General features: G+C 37.4%; 2 long non-coding RNA genes across 2 annotated transcripts; one reads left to right on the top strand and one right to left on the bottom strand.

The window, feature by feature from the left end:
• Positions 1–728: 728 nt before the first annotated feature.
• On the top strand, positions 729–2,253 carry LOC132088207 (uncharacterized). Its single transcript, XR_009421544.1, has 6 exons — positions 729–846; positions 905–975; positions 1,033–1,226; positions 1,291–1,468; positions 1,525–1,708; positions 1,935–2,253. It is a non-coding gene; the product is annotated as an uncharacterized LOC132088207 (long non-coding RNA).
• Positions 2,254–5,659: 3,406 nt separating this feature from the next.
• LOC130703994 (uncharacterized) lies at positions 5,660–7,216 on the bottom strand. Its single transcript, XR_009004860.2, has 6 exons — positions 7,067–7,216; positions 6,938–7,008; positions 6,687–6,880; positions 6,445–6,622; positions 6,205–6,388; positions 5,660–5,978 (listed from the first exon to the last, which is right to left on the bottom strand). It is a non-coding gene; the product is annotated as an uncharacterized LOC130703994 (long non-coding RNA).
• Positions 7,217–12,420: the final 5,204 nt, after the last annotated feature.

Here is a 12,420-nt window from a genome sequence, read left to right as displayed (position 1 = left end):
TACCGAAGCTGAAAGCAGTGACCAAATGTTTTGGAGAAAAACTACCTTAAAAAGTATAAAACCACAACCATTATTGGGCTGTCAATCTCGGGCTAAGAAATTTCTTTGCGTTCAAAAACGATAACCTTATTGAAGTTTCCCGAAAGAAATTCTCTCTGAATAATAAACGTAATAACTATTGGCACGCTTCCGCACTAGATGGCAGCTTATTGCAAATGGCGCCTATTATTCAATAGATGGCGTTAGTGTTTTCCAAATAGTTTTAAATACATTTTTTAAATTAATAACTTTATTTCATTAAAATATAACTATACAATAATTATTTTGTTATATTCTACGTACTTAACTTCATTATTATTACTATTAACTATTAACTTTTCATTTTGTGCTGCAGCAATTATAATGAACGTAATTCTAATAGCAATGAGAATAATTGCTTGTTCTAGGAATAAATAATATGTTTGAGTAATATAAAGTCATTATTGGTCATTTGGTTGTTGCGATGTGAAAATAATACACAATAACGTCTTTATATTACTCAAACATATTAATTTTCTTAAGTTAAATATTCATTTGGATAAGTACTTTAAATGTTTAAAAACATTTAGTTTGTGGCGGATAAAATTTCTCGTAATGACTTTTGCGTCCACAAGAGGCGCCTTAAACCGTGGCTCATCGGAAAGTTTTTTTTTTCAGGCATATTTTTAGATTGGCTTAACGCGTGTAGTCTTCTGTCTACCTTTACTCGCTAGATAGACCGTCCTCGCTAGATTTTACTTCTTGACCTCTCTATATAATGTTATTTGTTTCATTCTGTTCTACATTTTTTCTGTCCAGGGTCACAAAGTAAGTGTGTTCTTGTATTCCTAGTGTGATTACTTTAAACTATGGTTTTGTTTAACAGTGTGAAGGACATTTTGCCAGAGTGTCCACAAGCTGGTGGGGGCGGCGGTAGTGGTCCGTTGACGTCACAAAGTAAGATGAAAATATCGAAACATGTATTCGAACTTAACTTCTTGGTGCTTTTTATAGTATGGGGAAGGGGGACATTTCTCGAAGGATTGTCCACAAGAGGGTCGCGGTGGTGGTGGAAGTCGTACCTGCCATGAGATAAACAAAAAACAAAAAAAACATCATTTTTAGTGCTCATTTTTAACGAAGAAGAGGGCAATATAGCAAGGGATTTTCCTCAAGGAGGAAGCATTGGTGGCAGCAACTGTTATGATGTAAACATCAATTACATCTTCACAAAACTATTTTATGTTCCAGTGTTCATTGTTTTACTCCTAGTGTAATGAAGCTGACCACAGCTCGATAGGCTGCCCGAATCTCTTCAGTGAATTGACGGAAGATGGAAAGCCACATGAGCAATACATTCCAGAAGCTATGACATGCGATGAAAAGGAACTGTTTAAGGGCATTGTCTATGTGGGAACGCTTTAACAATTTTGATAAAGTCGTCCTCCATGTAAGCCATTTCTCGAAACTGTATTTTTTAAAAAATATCTATTATGTTTGCTTTAGGCTACAGGAAAAGATGTACTTCAATACATAACATCATTCGAAGAAGCCGGCCTGCATCAACTACTACTTCAAAACATTAAGAATTCTGGCTACATAAAACCAACACCTGTTCAGAAAGCTTCAGTTGTAGTTATTCTTGCCAAAAGAGGTTAATTGCTTGTGCGGTCACGGGGTCCGGAAAACGGTAATCCAACTAATTAACGCTGTGTAATTTTGAAACCTTGATGCCCTCGTACTGACTTGATTCGAATGGGTCGGTATGAACTGGGTAAGTTGAAGTAAAAGTAATTTTGAGTGGGCACGCCGGTGATTGCGACTACTAAAAGGTCCAATTGCATCTAAGATACTCAACAAACCCTTCGTGATATTCGTTGATTAAGTCATCTAAAATTTTACATTTTTTCATGCAGGCGGTGTACTTGGTACCGGTTATGAACATATTGTTAGAACAAGGTGTTGTTGGTGCGTCTCATGCCATGGGGCAAAAGCCAGAAGTTGTAATTGTCGCACCCACCCGTGAATTGGCCATTCAAATTCACCGTGAGGCGTGTAAATTCTCCTACAGTTCGGTTTTAAAGTCTGTGATTATATATGGAGGAACTCTCACGAGCCATCAGCGGTCAAATCTTCAAGCTGGGTGCAATATTTTTGTCGCAACCGCGGGGCGATTCAATGATTTTCTCGACCGTGAAGTATTTGACTTCTCGGGAGTCAGGTTTTAAATTTTGGACGAAGCTGATCGAATGCTTGATATGGATTTCGGTCCCTATGTTGAAAAAATTGTCAATCATCCAACGATGCATCCGAAAGTATGTCCTCGATTGCTTTTGAGTATGAGATTTGATTGATGTAATATTATTTGTTTCTCTGTAGGGAATCCGTCGTGTTTGTATGTTTTCGGCTACATTCCCAGATGAAGTGCAAGAGCTGGCTGCGACGTACATGAAAGACCACATATTCGTCACAACAGGCATTGTCGATGGCGACAATCCGCGTGTTGAACAGCTGTTTTTTCAGTGCTCGAAAAGAGATAAGAGAGCTAAGCTGATCAAAGTTTTACAAGATCTCGGTGGTGCCAAGACTATCCTTTTTGTCAACAGCAAAAAGACCGCGGATTTCGTCGCTGCATTCTCGTGCAATAACCACTTACAAGTAAGAATCAAAACTGTTGGAATTGGGCAAAGTGTCTTAACTTTAAATGTCTAGTCTACCAGCATCCATGGTGAGCGTAAACGAAAATCGTAAATGTCTCTTCTGAAGCTTCTGACAGAAGAATATGCTCGCAATCAACTCACGAATCATGTAAGGTATGAACTATATATATGAATTAAGAGTTTTTATGCCTAATGGTGTTTTACTGTCTTATTATAGATGAACAATAAATTTTGATCTGAAAAGGTTTCTTGGTTGGGGCAAGGTCCTGAATAAATTATTAGGTTTGGATACACTACATGGAATTTCCATACTTCATTCAGATTCTCAATTAAAAACGGTATTAAATTTTTCATAATTTGAAGTGCATATCTGGGCTCCCTTCCTTTCCGTAGCCCCGTTTCCCCTTGACTCGTAATAAGCCCGTAGGGGGTCATGCCCCTACTGTACGGTATATATAAAAATAACATATACCGAGGTTTGGAGGGCTCTGGCCGGAAAGGGGACGTGGGGGTCCGCTTAGTCCGATGATGTGTTCACGGAGGGCGACGTGGCTGCCCACAAATCCGAACTAAAGGTTAATCGCTCCAGTAAAAATGTTCCATATCTTCGGCTCTTCTTCCGGCTTCTCTTAGCCAATCACCGGGTAATCTCCCCGGTGGGTCAACAAGGCAGTGTCTCCCCCTGCCTGGGTTGACGGCAACTTTTGAAAGGGCTATTGTGCCTTTTTAAAGTTGCAAAAATAATTCTAATGTGCAGAGAATTGTCAATAAAATTTGTTTTATAAAATATTTTTTCCAAAATTCGTTTCTTTCATTGTCTGTTTTCGCTGTGTTTACACATTACATTTTTAAACTTTTTTTTTATTTAGCTTGCTCAATTTACTTTTATTGTTTTTGCCACCTTTGATGGTAAGCATTGTTTCCATTGGTTTATCGTTTATCTGTAAGTATTCAATTATTATCCAGGGATCGAACCCTGGATGTTCGGCATACCGCGCCGATGCTCTACCAATGAGCCATTTTTTATGGTAAGCATTGTTTCCATTAGTTTATCGTTTATCTGTAAGCATTCAATTATTATCCAGGGATCGAACCCTGGATGTTCGGCATACCGCACCGATGCTCTACCAATGAGCCATGAATCTTATGATAAGTTGGCTTTTTTCTAGTCACTTGCGGACTTGCATTTACACTTAGAATAAAACTGAAATGCAATACTGCAAAATTCTTTTCTACATTTATTCTCCTTCATTTTTAAACATCTACTGAGGTTAGAACCCAGGGTAAGAGATATCGCAGCTAAAGACTATACCACAGAGCTATGATCCTTGTGAAAATATTAGACAGATAAACATATAGTTGTGAAGGACTGCATAAAACATCCTAGACAATAACATATGATATGCGATAATAAATATCTCGTGGCTCAATGTTAGAGTATCGGCGTTGCACGCTAAATGTCTGGGGATCAGTTCCCATACGAGTAAAATAAAATAAAATTTCAACATTACTTCAGAAAATATCTAGGTATTACACGTTATTTCTTGAATCTAAGTTGAAGACTTAGATTAGACGTAGACAAAGAGTGTAATAAATAATAATTGAATACTTACAGATAAACGATAAACCAATGGAAACAATGCTTACCATCAAAGGTGGCAAAAACAATAAAAGTAAATTGAGCAAGCTAAATAAAAAAAAAGTTTAAAAATGTAATGTGTAAACACAGCGAAAACAGACAATGAAAGAAACGAATTTTGGAAAAAATATTTTATAAAACAAATTTTATTGACAATTCTCTGCACATTAGAATTATTTTTGCAACTTTAAAAAGGCACAATAGCCCTTTCAAAAGTTGCCGTCAACCCAGGCAGGGGGAGACACTGCCTTGTTGACCCACCGGGGAGATTACCCGGTGATTGGCTAAGAGAAGCCGGAAGAAGAGCCGAAGATATGGAACATTTTTACTGGAGCGATTAACCTTTAGTTCGGATTTGTGGGCAGCCACGTCGCCCTCCGTGAACACATCATCGGACTAAGCGGACCCCCACGTCCCCTTTCCGGCCAGAGCCCTCCAAACCTCGGTATATGTTATTTTTATATATACCGTACAGTAGGGGCATGACCCCCTACGGGCTTATTACGAGTCAAGGGGAAACGGGGCTACGGAAAGGAAGGGAGCCCAGATATGCACTTCAAATTATGAAAAATTTAATACCGTTTTTAATTGAGAATCTGAATGAAGTATGGAAATTCCATGTAGTGTATCCAAACCTAATAATTTATTCAGGACCTTGCCCCAACCAAGAAACCTTTTCAGATCAAAATTTATTGTTCATCTATAATAAGACAGTAAAACACCATTAGGCATAAAAACTCTTAATTCATATATATAGTTCATACCTTACATGATTCGTGAGTTGATTGCGAGCATATTCTTCTGTCAGAAGCTTCAGAAGAGACATTTACGATTTTCGTTTACGCTCACCATGGATGCTGGTAGACTAGACATTTAAAGTTAAGACACTTTGCCCAATTCCAACAGTTTTGATTCTTACTTGTAAGTGGTTATTGCACGAGAATGCAGCGACGAAATCCGCGGTCTTTTTGCTGTTGACAAAAAGGATAGTCTTGGCACCACCGAGATCTTGTAAAACTTTGATCAGCTTAGCTCTCTTATCTCTTTTCGAGCACTGAAAAAACAGCTGTTCAACACGCGGATTGTCGCCATCGACAATGCCTGTTGTGACGAATATGTGGTCTTTCATGTACGTCGCAGCCAGCTCTTGCACTTCATCTGGGAATGTAGCCGAAAACATACAAACACGACGGATTCCCTACAGAGAAACAAATAATATTACATCAATCAAATCTCATACTCAAAAGCAATCGAGGACATACTTTCGGATGCATCGTTGGATGATTGACAATTTTTTCAACATAGGGACCGAAATCCATATCAAGCATTCGATCAGCTTCGTCCAAAATTTAAAACCTGACTCCCGAGAAGTCAAATACTTCACGGTCGAGAAAATCATTGAATCGCCCCGCGGTTGCGACAAAAATATTGCACCCAGCTTGAAGATTTGACCGCTGATGGCTCGTGAGAGTTCCTCCATATATAATCACAGACTTTAAAACCGAACTGTAGGAGAATTTACACGCCTCACGGTGAATTTGAATGGCCAATTCACGGGTGGGTGCGACAATTACAACTTCTGGCTTTTGCCCCATGGCATGAGACGCACCAACAACACCTTGTTCTAACAATATGTTCATAACCGGTACCAAGTACACCGCCTGCATGAAAAAATGTAAAATTTTAGATGACTTAATCAACGAATATCACGAAGGGTTTGTTGAGTATCTTAGATGCAATTGGACCTTTTAGTAGTCGCAATCACCGGCGTGCCCACTCAAAATTACTTTTACTTCAACTTACCCAGTTCATACCGACCCATTCGAATCAAGTCAGTACGAGGGCATCAAGGTTTCAAAATTACACAGCGTTAATTAGTTGGATTACCGTTTTCCGGACCCCGTGACCGCACAAGCAATTAACCTCTTTTGGCAAGAATAACTACAACTGAAGCTTTCTGAACAGGTGTTGGTTTTATGTAGCCAGAATTCTTAATGTTTTGAAGTAGTAGTTGATGCAGGCCGGCTTCTTCGAATGATGTTATGTATTGAAGTACATCTTTTCCTGTAGCCTAAAGCAAACATAATAGATATTTTTTAAAAAATACAGTTTCGAGAAATGGCTTACATGGAGGACGACTTTATCAAAATTGTTAAAGCGTTCCCACATAGACAATGCCCTTAAACAGTTCCTTTTCATCGCATGTCATAGCTTCTGGAATGTATTGCTCATGTGGCTTTCCATCTTCCGTCAATTCACTGAAGAGATTCGGGCAGCCTATCGAGCTGTGGTCAGCTTCATTACACTAGGAGTAAAACAATGAACACTGGAACATAAAATAGTTTTGTGAAGATGTAATTGATGTTTACATCATAACAGTTGCTGCCACCAATGCTTCCTCCTTGAGGAAAATCCCTTGCTATATTGCCCTCTTCTTCGTTAAAAATGAGCACTAAAAATGATGTTTTTTTTGTTTTTTGTTTATCTCATGGCAGGTACGACTTCCACCACCACCGCGACCCTCTTGTGGACAATCCTTCGAGAAATGTCCCCCTTCCCCATACTATAAAAAGCACCAAGAAGTTAAGTTCGAATACATGTTTCGATATTTTCATCTTACTTTGTGACGTCAACGGACCACTACCGCCGCCCCCACCAGCTTGTGGACACTCTGGCAAAATGTCCTTCACACTGTTAAACAAAACCATAGTTTAAAGTAATCACACTAGGAATACAAGAAAACACTTACTTTGTGACCCTGGACAGAAAAAATGTAGAACAGAATGAAACAAATAACATTATATAGAGAGGTCAAGAAGTAAAATCTAGCGAGGACGGTCTATCTAGCGAGTAAAGGTAGACAGAAGACCAGTGTTTCCACTTTCCGCAAAGTGGTATCCCTAGAACGTTGCCAGACTGGGGACATAAATCCCTATTTAAAAAAAATAAAATCCCCAGAAAAATCCCTGTTACTTTCATGGCATACTCACATGGCCTACTATAATAACGGCCTGTCAGCGCGCAATACCTCCAGCGCCTAAAACAGTATTGTGCATTGCCAGAGGGGCGTAATACCCCAAACCGAGCTCCACTTTCCACTGTTTGGTAACGAATTGAAATGTGTGGGAAAAACAGTGGAAAGTGGAACCTAGCGCCACGCGTGGCCAGCTTACGGTAGAATGACTGAGGCTAGATTCTTGAACTCTTATATATAGCTTGTTATATTGTTATATTGTTATGTAGCTTATATATAGTTTTCTTGTTCAATAAATAATATTACCAAACATTCTCCAAACATTCTCACTTCTTCTCAACATTGGCTCTACTTACAAAACCACTCTTTCATCAACAACAAAACTAGGCTTGTTAGATACAAAAACTTACGGGTTTTCAGCGAATTGGGTCACATATCCGCCAGTGACTGTCGCTGTGACAGCCAATGCTATTTTCGCGATGATAAGATGCTGCACAAAAATGCATCCAAAAATGATCGAGATCCCGTCTTTCAGTTTGATCCGTGGGATCGGAGGCTAACGAACAGCCTACGTTCAACGATCACCTGATAAGCTTCTCTACCTTTTCAGCTTGTGGTTCGATCTTCAAGGTAGTGAACAGTACTACAGATCGATTTTTAGCCTGGCAAGGCTATTTTTGCCAATTTTAGCCTGGCAAGGCTTTTTTTTGGTGTGCCATTTAGCCCCTTTATAGTAGGCATGGCTCTTCTTTTTTCTCTTTTCTTTCTTCTTGTTTTCTCTCTTCTTTTTTTCTTTCTTGAAGGCGTAGAATCTTGCGTCTTAATCTGTTGTAGAAGCTTGCGTAATCCGATGAATCTTGCGTATCTTGAATGAAGATTTGGAGGGAAAGGGAGGGGGGGAAATTGGCGGTGTCGGGACTTGAACCCGGGGCCTTCAGAATGCGAAGCGAAGGTGGTAACCACTGTGCCAGGACCGCACATCTCAAACAAATTTATTTTTCATCGACCTTCGTTCTAATACCGGAACTATATAATATGTGACTAATAGTGGTGTCGCGCTGTGATAGGGCGCTGTGGTATAGCACTGAGATCATACGTCGACTGTCCGTGTTCGGTTCTTATAGACGCCATTGCTTCAAAAATTTTTTTTATTATTTTTATAAATGTAAATAAAAAAATAAAATAACCCATTTTATTTATTTTAGAACAGTATTAAATCGAACACATTTTTAAAGCAATTAACCAGTGCCCGTCAAAGCCAAACAAGTTACCAGAAAAATTTAAATTGGCTATGGAAATAAAACCATCGGATTGCCCCATCATATTTGTTTAGTTAAGCAATAAAGATATGGTTTTTTCCAAAAATAATTGTCATCGAACTTTTAACGTTATAAAGCCTCAAGAGAATCACAGCGTTTCCCAATGAACAGTGTGTTGCTCACCTAGATAACAAAATTGTGTGAGAGGCCTCGGGTTCATCATGTCTCAACAACAAATTGTTCATCATGGTTGAACAAAATAGATTCGTAATTCCTACGTATATATTCAAGGAACTCTCCCCAGCTTTTGCAATTGAGGTCAAGTGCTTGTCAGAAATTCAGTCGGAGACTTGAGTCTTAAAAAATTCGGCGTGCGATGTTTGGCACAGACGTTTGGAGGATCAAATGGAGTTCGTGGTGTATCCTAGTCAGTGTTACTTTCTGAAAAGCGTACCGTTCACCATTGTCCGCTTGGTGGCTCTTATTGAGGAACATTTTACTTTTGAAGTTGCATAGAAGCGCCAAAAGCTACAGCGGTTTGGCCAAAAATCTCAAAATCCCGAGAAATCCCCAGAAAATTAAATAGGCCCTGGATAATCCCGGAAACCCTAGATTTCCATAACTGCACCCTAGATTCCAAAAATTTTCCTTAAATCCCCCTAAGTAGGGTAATATCCCTAGAAGTGGAATGGCTGCAGAAGACTACACGCGTTAAGCCAATCTAAAAATATGCCTGAAAAAAAACTTTCCGATGAGCCACGGTTTAAGGCGTCTCTTGTGGACGCAAAAGTCATTACGAGAAATTTTATCCGCCACAAACTAAATGTTTTTAAACATTTAAAGTACTTATCCAAATGAAAATTTAACTTAAGAAAATTAATATGTTTGAGTAATATAAAGACGTTATTGTGTATTATTTTCACATCGCAACAACCAATGACCAATAATGACTTTATATTACTCAAACATATGATTTATACCTAGAACAAGCAATTATTCTCATTGCTATTAGAATTACGTTCATTATAATTGCTGCAGCACAAAATGGAAAGTTAATAGTTAAAAGTAATAATAATTAAGTTAAGTAAGTAGAATATAACAAAGGAATTATTGTATAGTTATATTTTAACGTATAGATGGCCATAGCTGTAAAAAAGAAAAATTTCGGCCTTTTTTTTCTTTTTTACAGCTATGGTCATCTATCGGCCAGATTCCTACTTAATTTTTTAAGTACAACTTTACGAATTCTAGCCATATAAATATATAATTTTTATAAATTAATAACTTTATTTCATTAAAATATAACTATACAATAATAATTTTGTTATATTCTACGTACTTAACTTAATTATTATTGATATTAACTATTAACTTTTCATTCTGAACTGCATTTTGTAGCAATGATAATAATAGCAATAATTGCTTTTCAGGTATAAACAATATGTTTGAGTAATATAAAGTTGTTATTATGTATTATTTTCACACCTCAACAAACAACAACGACTTTATATTATTCAAACCGTTCTTATAACAATTAGAATGATTGCTTGTTTTAGGTATAAATAATATGTTTGAGTAATATAAAGTCGTTATGGTTGACCCACCGGGGAGATTACCCGGTGCTTGGCTAAGAGAAGCCGGAAGAAGAGCCGAAGAAATGGAACATTTTTACAGGAGCGATTAACCTTTAATTCGGATTTGTGGGTAGCGACATAGCCCTCCGTGAACACATCATCGAACTATGAGGACCCCCACGTCCCCTTTCCGGTCAGAGCCCTCCAAACCTCGGTATATGTTGTTTTTATATATACCGTACAGTAGGGGCATGACCCCCTACGGGCTTATTACGAGTCAAGGGGAAACGGGGTTACGGAAAGGAAGGGAGCCCAGATATGCACTTCAATTTTTAAAATATCAAATACCGTCTAGGGAATCCGAATGAAGTATAGAAATGTCATGTCATCTATGCAATCATTACAATTTAATCAGTGTCTTGCCCCAACCAAGAATCTTTTCAGATCCAATGTTACTATTAACCTATATTGGGAAAAGAAAAACAACAATATTAAGCATATCAATTGTTGCTCATGTGACTTACATGACTCATAGATTCAACTTCTGGCAGAAGCTTTGGATAGGACATACAAATTGCAGATGAACATCATTGTATAAGGTTCTTGAATGATAAAATAGCACCTGTAGAATTTTGCATTGTTGATAGTTGTGTTCCCAGTATGATGAAAATCCTTTCCTATTGGATAATTTTTTTTTGTAGATCAGACATGGTTGGCAAAAAAGAGGAGAAATGCTTCATCATAAATTCAAAATTATTTGAAGAAAATTCCTTTCATACCTAAAGAGTCCATGTATGATGTTCATCGCTGCAATGCCAGTGAAGTGAAAGATCTTTAGGGCTATTTAAGTACCCAGTTTCACCAACACTCTGAACATAAAGTACAAGATGTTCTTTAGCCAGAGAAGCAGAATTATTTGAGGCTTCTAGCTGTGACAGAACCATAAAGGATTGCTGTTATACAGGATTCAATAACATAACATGATACTTCTCATTAGACAATTTGCATTACTCTATTACTTTACCTCATACCTTAACGGTAATGCACTCTCAGTGTTTTTTCAACTGTAGGCCGACTCTTCCATCCTGTAACACTTCCAGACTTGACTTGATCCACCGCTAAAATTCTGTGAATGCAAAATAATAGCATTAAAAATACTTTTTCGATAGATATAAAATCGAGAAATACCTAATCCATGTTCAATGTTGAACTCATGCCATTTCTGGGTTTCCGTACCACACCCATTTTCGGCAGTCTTTATGGCAATGTTAATCAAAGCCACATGTCCCACTATGAAATGGATGTTGAAAAGCAAATAAAAACCTGTTGAGATGGATATCAGGAGAATCAGATTAGATTTCAATCAACTTCAGTTGTTCCCTTCCCTATAATACTTAGTGACACAGCATAATAGATACGCCTGCCTCAATTCAGAACCATAGACCAACGGATAAGAACTCAGAAATGTAGCTGTGAAAGCAGATCACTTTAGAACACAGGATCAGGTATAGATCATCTAAGAGTGCACCTAAAATGCAAACACAAAAATATTGGGCATAATTACAGTTTACCAAACATAGTAGCAAAATAAAATAATTGTCAAAGAAAAACATATGCACACTTGGGTTGCCAAATGGGTAAGTTTTACCCCCCAAAAAAAAATATCAGCCTTTTTTTTTTTTTAATTTCGGCTGTTTTTTTTCTTTTTTACAGCTATGGCCATCTATCGGCCAGATTTCTATTTAATTTACTAAATACAATTTTACGCATTCTAGCCATATAAATTTATAATTTTTTTAATTAATAAATTTATTCGATTAAAATATAACTAAAAAATAATTATTTTGTTATATTCTGCTTACTTAACTTAATTATTATTACTATTAACTGTTAACTTTCCATTTAAATTAAGAGCTGTAATAGCACTTCCTTTTCTTTTATATAAAAAATGGCTGGTGTAACGAGAAAACCAATAGCTGAAGCGAAATCAGCGTTCAATTTTCATTATACTGTGTGGATTTCATCGAATTCCAAGAAATGTCGTTTTTGGCCGATTTTGACAAAAGTGGTAAGGCTATAGCCTTTGCACTTTTTCATTTTTGGGCAAATTTCAAATTTGGCTTAAAATGAATGATTCCGATTCAGAATTGAAATCTAATTGCGGAAATCAAGTTTATTTTTCAATTGCCCTTATAGTTTTAAAATTAAACGTCAAAAACCAAAAGATAAAAAAGTCGGGCTTATTTTTTTGTCGGGCTTATTTTTTGTCGGGCTTAAATTTTTTTTCAGTAAAAAC

This window comes from Daphnia carinata, chromosome 8 (genome assembly GCF_022539665.2).
Source record: "Daphnia carinata strain CSIRO-1 chromosome 8, CSIRO_AGI_Dcar_HiC_V3, whole genome shotgun sequence".
NCBI classification, from domain to species: Eukaryota; Metazoa; Arthropoda; class Branchiopoda; order Diplostraca; family Daphniidae; genus Daphnia; species Daphnia carinata.
The sequence above is the reverse complement of the archived record's forward strand: the minus strand, read 5'-3'. Positions and strand labels throughout refer to the sequence as shown.